The 18,440-nt window shown below is 39.2% G+C and overlaps 1 protein-coding gene and 1 non-coding gene across 6 annotated transcripts in view; both read right to left on the minus strand.

Moving 5' to 3' along the window:
• LOC126373946 (NPC intracellular cholesterol transporter 1) overlaps positions 1–18,440 on the minus strand; it is a 97,610-nt gene that overhangs the window by 44,959 nt on the left and 34,211 nt on the right. The window lies entirely within an intron of this gene.
• Positions 9,003–9,074, minus strand: Trnae-cuc (transfer RNA glutamic acid (anticodon CUC)). Its single transcript has one exon. It is a non-coding gene; the product is annotated as a tRNA-Glu (tRNA).

Below are 18,440 nucleotides of genomic sequence, written 5' to 3' on the forward strand. Positions count from 1 at the left end.
TCGAACTACTTCTGTACCCACTAACACACTCACAACACGACAACTCCCTACATCACCTTTTGCTTAAATTGTGGTGCACCGCGGATCTTTTTATGTCTACCTACGTTATTAAATGTAAGTACAAAATGTTAGCATACTGTGAGGTATGGGGCCTGGAGATCTGTAATACAGGCCTTGAGCCTAGTACAGACTCCAGCTCTCATAAGGAACTAAAATTGTATTTTACGTTTTACTAAAATTTGTGTACCTACCTACCTTGTGAGAGAAATAAAGAACTATATTATATTATTATTATATTATTATTTGTCAAAAAAGTTAATGTGATATGGTACCAAAGTGTATACATATTAATGCTCGTGACCGTACACGCGCATCTGTGCGACTAAAGTAAGACCGAGTGAGGTGAGGGAAACCTAGCTCAGCCGCTGGTGAGAAGCGGAGTTTCCGTTCTATACGTAGCATTAATCCTTATTCTATGACAGTGGTTCGATTTTTAATAAGTTATACCTATCATTTTCTTATCCACAGCAAGGACGGACGGACGATGATCGACGGCTTTCGAATGAGTGAATGATTAAAACCCGGACGAATCAAATAGGCTGGTATGAAACCCGTTTGACGTGCTGACAACTTGGCAGGTTATAGCCAGTGTTACTAAATGTAAAATTTTGAAAAGGTTGTTTAAGATTTCTGCCTAAAATTAACGTATGTTTAAGATTTTTCGAATAATAAAATGAAGACATGTATAACTTTATTAGGACGTGTCTGCGGGAAGCAGCCTTTGGTTCGTAATGGCGGCTCTTTCAAGCGTGATCAAGTCTCACCAAGAGAGATAAGTAATGAATTATCTGTCCATATTGGTTCATATATAGTATTATATATGATTGTTATGTTATAGATAGGTAATCATGACAATGCTTGTGATAACGATAAATCCATACTTTTATCGTCAGACTAGGCCAGCGGTTTCACATCCGTAAATTATTTCATGAATTGTTAAAAAAATATATTGAAATAATTTATATATATATATATATATACGGACTATTAATATTTGTTAAAAAATACACATACGTATATATAATATTAAAAAAAAACTATTTCAAAATAAAAATAAAATTCAAAGATATTTTTTATTATTTTAACAAATATAAAAACGTATTTTTCTTCGTAATTACCCGACTCAGAGGGAAATAGGTTTCATTTGATGTCAATCTGAATGATAATTGTATGCTTATTTCGAGGTTAACATACTTAAAATTGTTTTTATGTTTTTTAAAATATACAATTTTAACGTAGGACAAAGTACAAATATATAATCATTCTACAAAAGGCTAGTTGGATATTTTATGTCAATTATATATACAAAAGTATACAAAAAAAGCAATTTTTTTTTAATTTTTTAAATATTTTTGGCGTTTGACCACAATCTCATCTGATGGTAAGTGAACATGAGGTTTAAGATGGTACACGCTTACCTAGTAATTGCCTATTCACTAGCTTTACTAATATTTGAAAGCTTGTTTTAGGAAATAGTCTGGCTTCACGTTTCCGTAACATAGGTGAAAAAACAAATACGGTGTATACAGGGTGTTAGTCACATCGTAACGAAAACTTCGAGGGATGATGCAGACCATGATTCTGAGTTGATATCAAGTGGAATTTTCCGTCGCCAAAGTATGGAACAGAGAAAAAAATCATCAATTTTTGGACAGGAAATTCCACTGTCATGTTACTTACAGTTACACCCCAAACAAGTACATACAGGTAGCCATACAAGTAAGTCTGCATCATCCCTCGAAGTTTTCGTCGTTGTGAGTTAATATCAAGTGGAATTCGTTACGATGTCACTTACACCCTGTATATCTATCTATACATCATGCCGTGACTTGGTCGGCCATTTTGTATCCTCAGTCCTCACGATGCCATGTTTACCCTCCATTACCTTTCAGACAGGTCGGGGCGTGGTAACGTTAGTGAAAATACTTTGTTTTGACGGGCTTGCCTGTAGCGGACTTTAAAAATTAACTTTTTTATTATTATTTAAAAAAAAACGTCAACAACTTTTCTTTTCCGGCAAGCCCGAAATAAACAACGCGACAATATTATTATTGTTTTGTAACTTGTAGAAAAATACTATTTCTTTTATATCAAATCACTTGTGTCATTCGCGACTCATTATTACACATACCTAGATACATACATAAACTCACGCCTATTTCCCACCGGGGTAAGCAGAGACTATAGAATTCCATTTACTTCGATACTGACACACTTCTTTCTTCATATCCTTTTTTTACCCAACTTCGGCGAATCTCGGTGAAAATCGTATTTTTCTTTCTTAAGTCAAGAAGGACGTACATTGACCAAATTGGAGAATGTTAGAGAAACAATTGATGAATGTGGAGGAAGCAAGAGTGAATCATTATTAGATTGTATAATAAAGTTTCTTATAATAAAATTTCTGCTTAAACAATTTTAACGTGTGTTCCATAAATTTTACGCCTGTCGATTATCCGTCCTTTTCTTTTTCGTCTGATAAGAAAATGACAGGTGTAATTTAAAATAAAATTAGATGGTGTGTACTGGAACTAGCACCAATGATTACTCTTTCGTAAAGTATTTTTTTTGTCATGTTATGATTCATCATCATCATCAGTCCATTAACGTCCCCACTGCTGGGACACGGGCCTTCCCTATGGATGGATAGGGTGATCGGGCCTTAAACCATCACGCGGGCCCAGTGCGGATTGGTGGTTATTAATGCAGCTGGGACCAACGGCTTAACGTGCCTTCTGAAGCACGGAGGAGCTTGAGATGAAAACTTTTTTGTGGTCACCCATCCTATGACCAACCGGCCTTTGCGAAAGTTGCTTAACTTCAAAAATCGCAGACCGAGCGCGTTTACCGCTGCGCCACCGAGCTCCTCGATTATGTTATGATTATATAATGTAATTAAACTGTAACTTATTCTATTTAAAAATCTATGTATATATACACTATTGACCTTGCATCAGAATTCAACTCCTGAGCAAATACATCTCGTAAACCAAGACCGGTTAGTCAAGTTCTAAATTCACATAATTACCCGCCTTTTTGGACGTCTGGTCGTCTTTGAGCTCGCAAGGAACCGCATATTTCATAACGAGACATGAGGTAACACATTAGCAACATCTTTGTAAGGTTTTGCAATAGAATGAGGATAAAAACTACCCATTTCTCCCATCAGGTGTCGCTACTGTTGAGTGTTCTTAAATTTTGCCAGTTCCCCGTACTGTTTGAGTAAACAAATGTATTGTTTTGGTTATATATAACCCTTTTTTGGCGGTTACTCCACCGACAAGAGCGCAGCTCTTAAATAGACAGAGAGAACCCTTTTCGTAGCGTTTAACTGCAAAATCATCAAACAATCAGGGTATATTTATTTCCTAAAGATCGGAAAGAAGAAAACCTTTCCAACTGTTGGCTGCTTGACTGATGGCGCTTCTGCACTGTAAAATCGTGAAATGTAAATAAATGTAAAATGTTACAATGTCCCCCCTCTCATATTAGCCCCTCCAAACCACCGACATTTGGAAAACAAACAAACAAAAATCACTTTGTGATCCCTAGTTTGGTTAGGACATTACAGGCTGATCACCTGATTGTCCGAAAGTAAGATGATCCGTGCTTCGGAAGGCACGTTAAGCCGTTGGTCCCGGTTACTATTTACTGATGTAAGTGAGTAATCGTTACATGAGCCATGTCAGGGGCCTTTGGCGGCTCAATTATAACCCTGACACCAGGGTTGATGAGATTGGTATTCTACCGCACGACCCACACGATAAGAAGAAAAAGACCGACATTTGGAGACGTTGGGCTGTGTTGTGGCATCTAAAATAGTAAAATCTAACACGCAAATGTTTCAAAGGTTATCATCATATCAGACAAAGGCAATATTTTGTCAAATCACATGTGATATCAGTTGAGCGGGCTCGTGAGTGATAACAGCCATTTATGAACACCTGACGCAGCATTCAAGTATTTACGGTTATTTTATTACGATAAAGGTGATAACAGCACACCTGCTGGTTTTGTGACGTGTTGATTTTGATGCTAATGTTTCAACAACAACATAAACTGGCGAAGCGTCTTATAAAACCAGGCGGTCATATCGGGCGGGCCCTCTAGTTGTTTGTCACGATACAATACAAAGTTAATGCGTGTTGTGGGCATGGTGTCGGGGAAAACCCCCTTGGGGTTTAACGATGTTATTAATGTTTGTAACAATAAATTTATAAACAAAACAAATAAACAGCCTATACACGTCTCACTGCTGGGCACAGGCTTCCCCTCAAACAACTGGAGGGGTTATGGAATATACTCCACCACGCTGCCCTACTGCGGGTTGGTAGAGGTGTTTTTACGGCTAATAGCCGGGACCAAAGGCCCGGAATCATCTTATAACAATCTTCGACGCTTCTTCTATCGTGTGGGTTGCGAGTAAGAGTACCTAACTTATCAACCCTGGTGTCAAAGTTACTATTGAGTTACGATAGGCCCCTGACATGGCTCATGTAACGACTACTTACCTACATCAGGAAGTAGTAACAGCGACCAAAGGCTTAACGTGCCTTCCGGAGTACGGATCATCTTACTTTCGGACAATAAGGTGATCAGCCTGTACCGTCCTAACCAACTAGGGACCACAAAGTTATTTTTGTGATATGTCCCCGACTGGGAATCGAACTCCGGATCGTGAACCCAACGCTCAACCACTGGACCACAGAGATATTTGACGCTAAGTGAGATAGAACATGTTACGTCTAATATTTGTATCGTACGGGCCTTTGGCGTCTCAATAATACTTAACCCTGACACCAGGGTTTCTGAGGTTCGTCAACCACCTCACAAGCCACGCGAAGAGGACCCCTAATTTACAGTCAAGAAACTTAAAGTAACTGGAAAACGTTTAATAATTATATTTCTCGTAATAACAGGACTTAATAACTTAGCTATACAAAGGTATATTATGTAAGAAACAATCGAATCTATTTAGTAATACTGGATTGTCATAATACCTTAGTTTATAGTTGAGCTCACGTGTATCGCGTCGCGTCGATGAAAATAAAGTATAACATTACATTATTAATATTATTATACAATACAGTACACTTTATTGTGTACCATAAAAACAATGCACAAAAGCAATAGATATAGGGCACAATAGAAAGGCAATATCGCTTATTACTTGTATTTTACACTTGTTTTAATTCATCATCATCAGCCCATTAACGTCCCCCACTGCTGGGGCACGGGCCTTCCCTATCGATGGATAGGGAGATCGGGCCCTTAACCATCACGCGGGCCCAGTGCGGATTGATAGTTATTAACGACTGCTAATGCAGCCGGACCAACGGCTTAACGTGCTTCCGAAGCACGGAGGAGCTCGAGATGAAAACTTTTTTTTTGTGGTCACCCATCCAATGACCCGGCCTTTGCGAAAGTTGCTTTACTTCAACAATCGCAGACCGAGCGCGTTAACCGCTGCGCCACCGAGGTCCTCATGTCATCCTGTTTTAATTAATATTGATAAAACATGAACATGATAAGTATAAACGCTAAGAAGCATTGCTAAACCCGGCATGGTTTTGGGATTTGTCTGTTACAATACAAGAGAACCGAGAAAGGTATGCTTAGGTGCAAGCAACTGATCAGACCTTTTATTCTGAAATTCTCATCGGAGGTCCTTACTCTTACTAGAGGGGGGTTTAAGGGTCTTTATAAGGGCCCTCACGGGGCATATGCAGGCTCAACAAGCACCTATAATGGAGCTAACAGAGTCCCCTTTATGCAGATTCTTAGATTATTACTGATGTAAGTAAGTAGTCGTTACATGAGCCATGTCAGGGCCTTTGGCGGCTCAATAGTAAACCTTGACACCAGGGTTGATGACGTTGGTACTCCACCTCACAACCCACAGGATAGAAGATGCGGATTCTGTTTAAAGGATATAGAGACGCCATCACACCTGTTGTGCAGCTGTGAAGCTCTCACACGATAGAAGCCGAACACTGCGGGCCGCTGCGCGCTGGTGTCAGGATCGCAGTGGTGGTGGACTAGGAATTCTGTGGTCTCTGCCTACCCCGGATCGCTCTGTCTCGACTAGTGTTCGGAAGCCACCTGTTACCCGTCTACCCACACAGCAGCCTCAGACGAAAAGAAGCAGGGGGGGGGGGGGTATTTTTATTAAAATACCCTCCTGCTACCGCGGATCCAAACAGTACCACCGTTATCACTCCTACCCACCCCCGGCCTCCCACCAGCGGATCTCACCGGGGAGGGAGTGATAACGTGTGCTCTGCTAGGCGGACCGCTTGGCTTCGCACCGAGACAGCTAAACGGGGTGAGCAGCCAAGTATGGCTCCCCCAACAGCTGGCGTAACGAAGCGCGGGATAGGCGTGGTCTTATATACGTTATACTAGCTTTCTGCTCGCGAATTCATCTCCATAATTTCTAAAGAGGTAGTTACATAAAGTCCACATTCATCAATCGCTTCATACACGCACGCCGGTTCAGAGTAGATCGTATTGAACCTTTCTAAGGACATCTCCAATTTGGTCATCGTAAGTCCTCCTCGGTCTTCCTCTGCCAGCCCTACCATCAACTTTCGCTTATATACCGCTTTTGCAATTCTATTATCCTTCATCCGCTCTACGTGTGTCAGGATCGAAGCAAATGGAATTCTATAGTCTCTGCTTACCCCGGTGGGAAATAGGCGTGAGTTTATGTATGTATGTATGTACATAAGTATAGAATAAAATCATCCGACCATGTTTTGTTTATAATACAATTTTGTAATAATCGTAATTATCATTATTTCGTTATCAATATTACTATCGAGAAGTTTATGTTATGTTATCGGACAACATCCGCAACTAAATACAACATAATTACTTATGCCGGAACTTTTGACTTAGGTAGTTATACAGGAACAATAGGTATTGAGGTATTTCCTATATAATTGGATTCCGCATTCAATTAGATCACAAACTTCAAAAAGGTCACAATTGGATGAATTGCTTAATTCATCTTAAAAAAGCAATATTGCTATTTGACAGTTGTTTGCATTGCGCACTTACTTTTATATGCGCAAATGTCAAATTGCAATATTGCTTCTCTAGATGAATTGCTCGGTTGGGCCTTTTTAAAGAAAGAAAGAAAGAAAGAAAGAAAGAAAGAAAGAAAGAAAGAAAGAAGAAGAAAGAAAGAAAGAAAAAAGAAGAAAGAAAGAAAGAAACGCCCCAGGTCCCCTTATTCGGCGCTTATTGCTATCGGCTTACTAGGGCCGATTAATTCTTTCAAATCCTCTGAGTTCACGCCCTGAGCAGAGCCTCGCGCCCATCTGGGTACTCTCAGGCCTGTTGTCTTAAATTTTTGTACCGAGTGAGAGCACTCAGAGCTCCCCATTTTTCAGACCAAGTAGTTAATGCCCTCCGAAGCAAACCTACAATAAATCACGTTAAAAGAAAATTGATTATAAGTATATTCGCAATTCACTTCCGTGGTTTGCTGACTGTATCGAATTATGACACAAGTTCAAGGTCTGTTTCAAATACGGCTTTTGCAGCAAATACTTATTTTAACATAGGCAGTTTTCATTTACGATAGTTGCCCGCATGTTCAGCTATTAAAAACAATGCCAAAATGTTACGTTTCTATTTCTGGTTTAGCAGACGTAAACAATGTTTCGACGGCTGCGGAGTCACGTACACGATTTTGAAAACTATGCAATTCTACATACATACATAAACGTATCTTCATAAACTGATGTCTGCGATCATTAACAGGTAGGTAGACCCAAAGCATAATATAAACATAATTATAACACATAATAACGGATACTTACCGCGTTTAAAATAATCATCCCGGCATCACGGCACTTGCAACAGTGTCGAAATATCGGGAGTCTCATATCCCTGTTTCAAACGCGGTAAGAACCCGTTATTATGTGTTTTAATTATGATAATAACCGCGTAAACTTAAAACAATGTATAATATAAACAGCCTAAAGCTCAAAGCTTCATTCGACTGCTCCCGCGGTATAGAAATAGCTAGCGACGATAGTTATATCCAGGGTTTCGACCAATAGCCGTACGTAGTTTATCCACGTAGATAGCATACGCTGTATCTACTGGTCGAAGATAGAAGAAAAACACATATCCCTCCTTTTTGATTTGCCGAAGTTGGGTAAAGAAAGGATATGAAGAAAAAGTGTATCAGGATCGAAGTAAATGGAATTCTATAGTCTCTGCTTGCCCTGTGGGAAATAGGCGTGAGTTTATGTACGGTCACGAGCATTAATATGTATACACTTTGGTACCATGTCACATTTACTTTTTTGACAAATTGAACTGTAAGTCTCACTACATGTCAAATATGTTAGTGCGACAGAGTGTTAAAGTGGGTACACTATATTGCTCATGACTGTATGTATGTAACATCCTAAATTGTTCCCTTCGTCCCTGACAAGGAACTAAAACAATGTCTCGTCATTAGGTGAGATCCGCAATTCAAATCACGTAATCGTGCTATCGATTGCAATAGTACGACGTAGTACCCACGGGAGTGAGGTTTCGGCATAGCCAAACGGTTATGTAAGCCTCGACTCAAGGGATATACAGACACGGCCGTAATTCCTATTGGACTAGGCGGAACAAACTCGACAAATGAAAGAAAGAAAGAAAGCATTTATTATGACATTTACACATAAACAGCCTATGTACGTCCCACTGCTGGGCACAGGCCTCCCCTCAATCAACCGGAGGGGATATGGAGCATACTCCACCACGCTGCTCCACTGCGGGTTGGTGAAGGTGTTTTTACGGCTAATAGCCGGGACCAACAGCTTAACGTGCCCTCCGAAGCACGAAGTCATCTTACTTTTTCAGACATTCAGGTGATTCAAGCCTGAAAAGTCCTTACCAAACAAAAGACAGTCTCACAAAGTGATTTTCGACCATGTCCCCATCGGGAATCGAACCCGGACCTCCAGATCGAGAGCCTGACGCTCTAACCACTAGACCACGGAGGCATGTCATTATGACATTTAGAAAGTATTTATTATGACAATGTATTGTATTGTTTTGGTTTGCTTCTCTATGCCCAGCAGTGGGCGTCGTACGGCTGATGATGAATGAATGAAATGCTTCTCAAACAGACTTGCACTAATCATCATCACCAATTTAAAGAGCCACGCTCTTGTTGGCGTAGCATCCTCCATGCTACTTTTCAGGAAAAAATAGAGCAGTGGTTTCCCTCTTGCCTTCCGCCCCGCATTACACTGTCTGACGCGAGTGGGATGGCGCCCCAGAGTAGTCTATTTCAAAGCCGTACTAGGAGTCATGTCCTCCGCTCTAAATTGTACTGACAGTTAGTGCTGCCCTCTGCACCCAATGAGTTATTTAATTTTATTTAAGTGCAATTTTCACTAACATCAGTATCGGATTTTAGCCGTAAAATATCTCCACCAAATCGCAGTAGAGCAACGTGGTGGAGTGTGCTCCATATCCCGGTAAAATAAAGGGAGGCATACATACCCAGCAGTGGGACGTATATAAACTATTTTCCTCAACAACATTGGGTTTTATTGAGCCGCCAAAGGCCCCTGACATGGCTCATGTAACGACACTTTACATCAGTAAATAGTACCAACAATAATAGGGACCAACGGCTTAACGTGCCTACCGAAGCACGGATCCTCTTACTTTCATGTGATGTCCTAACCAAATTAGGGATCACAAAGTGATTTTTGTGATATGTCCCCGCCGGGATTCGAACCCGGGACCTCCGGATCGTGAGCCCAACGCTCAACCGCTGGATCACGGAGGCCGTTAGTAGTAAAATAATTAAGAAATAAAAGAAGAGTCTTTGCAGATTGTATACATGCATACATAAGTACAAGCCTGTTTCCATCGGAGTAGAAAAATCATTCATCATTAATCTTACGTAATGTCACAGAAGGATTAACGTCGCACGCTCGGTTAAACACGGAGGTCAGTGTCACAGGAAAATTAATGCGAAATTGCGCAGTCTGTGTTTAGTTGTAATAAAACAAGCCTTAAGTGTAGAATGGAGCAGTTTTAATAAAGTACTTCTGGGTTGTTTGACGGGTTTTCTAATACGACGACATCCTTCGTTCTTTTTGCAATATAACCTGCTAAATATACGCCATAGCGTGAATAAAAAAGTTAGAAATTACGTGTTTGTACTGTACTATACCTATAGGTCTATACTTATAAGTACCTATTAGTAACTTTTCAAATAACGAACCAAACTTATGTTTAAGCAAAGTTGAGAGCTCAATTTCTACTTTCAAATTATACCACGAATTGGTTGACTAAATTACTATAAAATGTGGTTACGTACTTTTGTAAACAGGCTTCTAATGTAATTGACATATATTTTTACATGTATGTTTTTTTTTAATTTTAATGTTTTGATGCCCTTCGATTACTGAAGGTCGTGTCGGTATCGAATCGCCTTTATAGCATTATAGCCCACTAACTAATGAGTTCTATAAAATACCCAGTAGGTACAGTACAGAACTCTCTTCGTCGGTCGGATGCGAGGTGTACTTAATCCGCGGCGTACTTATAAGTTGAACAAAAATGGCGGACATTCGCGCAGGTACTGTGTCTGATTGTCATTTATTTATTTTATTAAAAACATTGTCGTGGTTACGCACTGCCCCTCGCGTCTCCCTCATCTTCGATTGAGACCCAACAACATAATCACTTTTAAAGATTCACGCACTTTGTATACAGAAAAGTATATTTAACGGGCCGATAAGTGATTAAATGTTAAATAAGGTAAAAAACCCTTATTGATTTTGTTTTGTTGTCCATATTTGTTTATAGTTATTTTGTTGTTTGTAATTTGTTCGCCGTTTGTTCTGCGCATTCAACTAATAAAACAAAAACAACAGTACGATTCCTAAAGTAAGATCAAACCAGAATCGAGGCCCTTTGATTTGGTGATCAAGCTACGCAGATTTATATCAACGAATCTGGTATAAAGGTCAAAAGCCGTCGGATCCTGGGACCTGGGCGGAGGCGATCAATATCGAAGGTTGTCTGTAGGTCACAAGCAACAAGTGGAACCCGAAACAAACAGAGTCTGCAGACAATAACATCACTATAACACTGCATTGGCAACCATGCTAAACGTGCTAAAATCTTTCGGCTTTAAGACCCCTTGTGTGTGTAACATCTTGAACCCTAGTCCAAACGTCTTAACGCTTGTTTGAAGTTAGCAATTTATGAAATCATAGCTCGTAATTTAGACAATATTGACCGAGGCTTTGTTGAGTTAAACGGGATGAAATTCTTATGACAGGGAAGTTTATACACCCAAAAGTTTTATAAAGCAGCTACCTACATAATATTATCATGATCAAGCTAATTATGAGAAAATTGAGAACCATATTTTTATTAAAACTCATAATACCGGGTTCCTACCGTGTCTCATATCCCTGTTTTAATTATGATAATGACAGCGTAAACCTCAAACAATGCATATACATTTTGTCAAAGGGACAATAGTATCCCTGACACCAGGGTTGACAACGTCAGTCATCAACTTCACAACCGACACAAAATAAGTCGACTTAAACGTTCTTTCCACTTTATCTTTGTATCACAGAATTTGCATGGAAGCAACTCCTCACCACTTGAGATCGACATATGTCCCCTCTGGATTTTAATGTAAATGACCAATATCACCAACCCTGGTGTACGAGTTATCATTGAGCGCGCCAAAGGTCGGCATTATTCCTAGAAATTTCAAACCAGATCACAATCACAACCAGTTTCATATTCGCGTCTGGAGTATCCAATTAGCTCGGCCTGACTAATCACCCGCCGGCGCCATTTGCCATCAGCTGATCAATGTCAACCATATTGACATCAATTTCGTTGACATTGCGTGCCGTGTCGCATTACCGAGACGGGAAGCGTCTGGAACACTCCCTCGAATTGGTTATGTTAATTAAATACGCAACAGGCTTAACAAGGAGATGGAACAATATTTCTTTTGATCTGCGACCCCGGCGCATACGTCGGGAATCAATGGTGTTCGGGGCTCACGCATTGCGGCGTGCGCTCACGCGTTGCGGCGTAAGCTCACGCATTGCGGCACACGCTCACGCATTGCTACGCACGCATATATCACGCAACCCGAATACGCTTCTTCTTCAACCATTTGCATGAGGTCGGCAACCATTTGCTTGTATGTCGTTCTATTTTCAGCCAGGTATATTAGTTTATCTGGGGGGGTTAAAAGGCTACATCGAATCAATTCATCTAAAAAAGCAATATTGCAATTTGACATTTGCACATTTAAAAGTAAGTGGCGCAATGCAAACAAATGCCAAATAGCAATATTGCTTTTTTTAGGTGAATTGCTTTGATGTGGTCTTTTTAACCTTCAACGAGTCTCTTATACGCGAATACGCTGAATACTTACGTACAAACTACTTACTTTGCTTATCTTATAAACTAGTCATAGTAAGTCCGTAGTCGTCATTATCACCCGAGGGGATTTATTTTAATAATATAGCCTTAGTCAATAGACAATGAATGCTTTTCACATATAAATAGTTCATCATACGATGCGTTGCTTATATAACTGAAACCCAAGGACCGCAATACGTATTACTATTATTTATTACTTACTCTCTAAGTAAGCGTGAGCATAAGTATGTATACAATACAATACAAATATATACATCATCGTACCAAAATAAAAAAAGTACAAAAGTTACTTAACTAGGTCCATATCATCACAATATTCTTCACAGACAACCATAAGTCGAGGATATATGTACAAATTGTTTGCGGGATGCAAACCACTACTTACTAATACACAAGCATAAATAAATACATAAACATATACACATACATGTACACTCATATATATGTGTGTATGTATTATTCTTTGCAAGAATTGATAAGTAGTTGTACAGTAGTAAAATAATAGTAGAAGTGTCATCAAACGCCAGTATAGGATGCCTTTGATTTGAAATTGGATGTTCCGAAAGCCGCAATTCAGAATTCGAAACCTATTTTGGGATTACCTATCGGTGAACGAATTGGAAAGCATCGGTCTACATATTGGTTTACGTGGGAATAAAACTAGAGAATCTGTTCACGTGTAGACTAAGATAAAACTGCTCGTTTGTAAAAGCTAGATTTATATCTAACTAAGCTAGAACTGCACCAACCCGCAGTGGAGCAGCGTGGTGGAGTATGCTCCATACCCCCTCCGGTTGATTGAGGGGAGGCCTGTGCCCAGCAGTGGACGTATATAGGCAGTTTATGTTATGTTATGTAAGCTAGAACTGATATAAACAAGCAGATTAGTCTAAGAGAATAGATAGATGTAATCTGAAATCCATAAACAAACAGCCAATATACTTTTATAACAATAATACATTATTTATAACACAGTTTTATGTCCTACAGCGGAGCTATAGAATAAGCAATGATAGGTACAGTCATGAGTAATATCATATACCTACTTTAGAACCCTGTCGCACTATTTGACATTTAATGAGACGGTTTAATTCGTCAAAAAAGTTAATGTGACATGGTTTCAAAGTGTATAGATATTAGTACTCGTGACCGTACTTACTATGCATTTAAGGGACATTCTCCTTCCCCCGCACCATTACGAGATTTACCTCACCTCCCCGAAGAAGAGTGTAAATTAGATTTCGTCGTCTTATAGTGAAAACCACGTAAGGGCCTTTTTAAAAATCCCAATCTGATATGATTTTCCCCAACAAAACCATTAATTTTTCTTTCACCCAAAGGTTGCCTGGCAGAAATTGCTGTGTAAGCAATAAGGCCGTCTATTGTGTTTATTTTATTCGTTTGTACATGTCCTGAGTTTATGTATTAGTGCAATCAAAGAATAATTGATTGACTTCTTTGAATTAATTTCAATCCGGGAAAAAATTGACACCTTAATTTTTTATCTGCTGAATTGAAACTAGCTTGCAATTGCATATTGTGTGGTTTTATTATAACAATTAACTATCCGTGCGAAGCCGGGACGGGTCGCTAGTGTTATTATATTTTGTACTGCGCAGAACTTTCAACGCCCCAGCCATCTGGCGGTAACAGCTTCAACATAACTAACCATTTATTACGCTCGAACGGGTTTCTGAAAGCTTACTGAAAGCACTACAGTTCTAGGGAAATTGTGTAGTGTTTTAGAGTATTTAATAACGGCCTAGGAAGTCCAGTGGTCGAGCGTTGGGCTCACGATCCGGAGGTCCCGGGTTCGAATCCCGGTGGGGAAATATCACCAAAAAATACTTTGTGATCCCTAGTTTGGTTAGGACATTACAGGCTGATCTTTCGTTTCTTTTCTTTCATAAATCCTTTTTCCTACAAAACATAAAACGTAGGTACTAAAATCTAGCATTATCCCGTTTTTTACAGGGTCTGCTTAGCTAACCTGAAGATTTGACAGGTTCGGTTTTTTACAGAAGCGACTGCCTGTCTGACCTTCCCACCCGCGAAGGGAAAACCAGCCCAATATAGGTTAGGTCACATAGCTCTGAAAATGCATTTCTCGGTAATATAGGTAGGTACCTACATACTAAAATCATACGCTGTATATTACTCACAAATTATGATGACCAAAATTTACTAGGTATACGATGACATCCATAAAACAGTTATTACAAGTAATGACAATTTTATTGAAATAGGAGCATAATCTCGTAATACTAACGTATCTAATGCATCGATAACAATTCTTAAAACCACTTCACGGTACGAAGAAATTATGACGCAGTATACCTACTCCGAAAGGCTATAAAAATGCCATTATTTGACTCATAAAGTCATATAACACACACGTAACTTTTAAGGATATCGATAAGTTAAATAATATCGTGATAACGGTTTGCTTTCTTGTAGATTATGATTTATGTCAGGTGAATTAAGATTAGCTTTTCCTCACTCTCTTGACTCACGTCAGCTTATGCAATAAAGAAATAAATAAATATGCGTCATTCCATGCATAGCGAGCGTCTGTCAAAATTGGGACCCTTTTTTCGCATAATGTTGTTTGTCCTACTTTAATTAGGCATAACCGGTTAGGCATATTTTTTTTAGTCATAATCGTCTTTTGGCATAGTGGTTACTTGTCATACTGTTTTACTTAGCATAATGCTTGTTAAGCGTAATGATGTTTGCCTTATTCTTGTAGGTTTATCACATTTAACTTGGATACCATAGTGTAACACACATACATACACTCACGCCTATTTCCCACCGGGGTGAGCAGAAAGGAATTACATTTGCTTCGATCCGGAAATACTCTTGCTTCCTCCACATGCCTAGGCCTATGCCCAGCAGTGGGCATCATACGGCTGATGATGACATATTATGTGTAAACAGTTATGCCTAATGCCTTTTATGCGTAACGATTATTAGGAATAGTAAATATATGCCATGGAAATTTATGACATAAAATTTTATGCAACAAAATAGGGAACCATCAAAATTATCCCTTCTACATTTTCATGTTAACCGAAGCTTCGCAATGGATAGGCGGCCTAAGGCCACATCCATACAGACGGAACGGTACGTGTCGTACTCGCCGCGGTACAACTCTGCCGAGAAAGACGCTAGATTGACGCCTCATAGGCCTCGATACATGTCACTTGTTAGCGTATATAGCCTTAGGCTACTTTCATTTATTTACTTATTTATTTGTACGCAATAAAACAGACACAAGGAACATACAAAGAGAACAGATAGTACAGGTAAGCTTATCTCTAAACAAAGAGATTTCTTCCAGCTGACCTACGTGACAAGAGAGATATTCAACGTGTAATATTATATAGATAGACATACATATGCGTACAAATTATTTAGAAATTACTTATACTAATATAAAACAAAATATAAACCTAAACCTACAAACCAAATTGAAATAAATTATATATAATATATATTCCATAAATATATAAACATATTATATTCTACTTTCAATATTGGCCTATAAATATACACATTATATACAATACATATGTCCTAAATAAATTTATTTAATTATCACTTTTAGTGTCAAATTCGTAAAAGACCCTCCCTTTTGCGTCGCCGTGTCGAATAAAAAGTAAGAATAGAAGTTATGACGTCCTTGAACCAGACCGAGAAGTCGAGAAGTAAATGAGCATAATAAACGCTGATTTCATTGCGAACCTCATTAAAACCAACACAGCTAATTTTAACTCAAACCTATGAAAGCAGGATCGAAATTCCTATATCCACCTTTCTTAGTAACTGGTTTTAGTACATTTTGATGTTTATATCAGAAGTGGTAAAGGTGATATTTGAATCGCGTTGGAGTTAGTTGGCAAAAAGCCCATTGAAGTGCGCATGCGGCTAGATCAAAACATGGTTGCTGGCAAAATAAATGTACCGCGTCATACGTAGGTCATGTTTTGATACCTTGTCTTTCCGGCCAAGTAGTTAATCTTCCGGCCAAGTGGATAATTTTCTGACCACGTGGTCAATGCCATCCGAGGCAAACCTCAAATAAGTCACGTAAAAAAGGTACCTCTTTTTCGGACAATGCCCATCATCAGCCCATTAACGTCCCCACTGCTGGGGCACGGGCCTTCCCTATGGATGGATAGGGAGATCGGGCCTTAAACCATCACGCGGGCCCAGTGCGGATTGATGATTATTAACGACTGTTAATGCAGCCGGGATCAACGGCTTAACGTGCCTTCTGAAGCACGGAGGAGCTCGAGATGAAAACATTTTTTTTTGTGGTCACCCATCCTATGACCGGCCTTAGCGAAAGTTGCTTAACTTTTATATAATTATTATTACTAGTAATTACTTTAACTTCATCAACTTTTCATTAACGAGTCTTTGCAGGTTATACACATTACACATACATAGATAAGATATACTATTTCCCATTGGGGTAGACAGCGTCCACGCAAACAAAAACAAAGAAAACAGATGCAAACATCTGTTACTTATCCATGAAATTAGAAGGTTAATCGAAGGCAATTCTGTACTGCGTCATCTATATATATATTTTAGGGAACATAGCCTGGAAAGTCTATTCAGAGGCGGAGGACAGGAGTCCTAGTAGGGCTTTGTAATAGACTACTCTGGGCGCCATACCACTTGCGTCAGACAGAGTACTGCGGGGCGGAAGGCAAGAGGGAAACCACTGCCCTATTTTTCCCTAAAAAGTAGCGTGGAAAATGCTGCACCGACAAGAGCGTGGCTCTTAAATTGATGATGATGAGCCTGGAAAGTCTGTCATTGTACAATATAACAAAGAAATAACAATTTCCGACAGGTTCCCAATGTGTACGAATATGTTTTATACATAGATGAGTAGCAGAGAAAAGAAAGTCTAAGTTTATGAAAGTTCTCTTGTAGGCCATTCGCTTTCCAATGAGTTTTAGACATTCAATCAAACTAATCTCTCAGTAATTTACCTGGCTTTTTATGTGGAATTCTTATTAGTATTCAGAGTCATGTTTTATAAGGATTTACCCAAGCAACAAGGAATTATACTACGTACAGAACGGCAACTCTTCGCTACCCACCAGCGGCTGAGATAGGTTCTTCCCGGTCTTTTGTAAATCACTGATAAAATTAACGATAAGACCATGCTCAAGTTATGACGTCACATTCGTGTTTTAAAAACTTCTTGGTTTAAGCTGATACCAACGCCGAGATGACTAAATGTTTATCTACTTTAAGCTATGGAATGCTAATGCTATAGTTAAGCCCATAACACTTCTGAAACAAAGCGATGTCTAGAAATGATAAGAACTTCTTTTTAGAAAAAAATATGCGTATTTTTCCTCCGTTTTTTTGGTAAACATAACGCCAAGATTTTATAACAGAGAACAGTTGGTTGGTGAGTAATAGTTGTTTGGTTTAGTTGATCTAACAGAAAGCTCTGTGTGATATGGGTACTTAGTTCATCTTGTGATGGATGTACCTCTGACTACCCCAATTGGGATATAGTCCTGTGCTTGTGTTATGTAATTTGATCATCATCACTCATTTTAAAGCCATGCTCTCCATGCTACTTTTCTAGGGAATAATAGAGCAGTGGTTTCCTTCTTGCCTTCCGCCCGCAATACTCTGTCTGACGCGAGTGTGATGGCGCCCAGAGTAGTCTATTTCAAAGTATTAGGACTCCCGTCCTCCGCCTCTGAATAACTGCCCCCAATCCAAATTGGGACATTGTCGTGAACTTATGTTATGTTAAGGTTTTATAGAAAATTCACTTAAACTACCGCACTAGGTTTAATATAACATAACAAATACTAGTAGTGTGGATTCTGGATCAGAAAAGATCCAGAACCCCCAATTTTACCATTTAAATTAATAGTATATCCACA

This window comes from Pectinophora gossypiella, chromosome 16, assembly GCF_024362695.1.
Source record: "Pectinophora gossypiella chromosome 16, ilPecGoss1.1, whole genome shotgun sequence".
Taxonomy (NCBI): domain Eukaryota; kingdom Metazoa; phylum Arthropoda; class Insecta; order Lepidoptera; family Gelechiidae; genus Pectinophora; species Pectinophora gossypiella.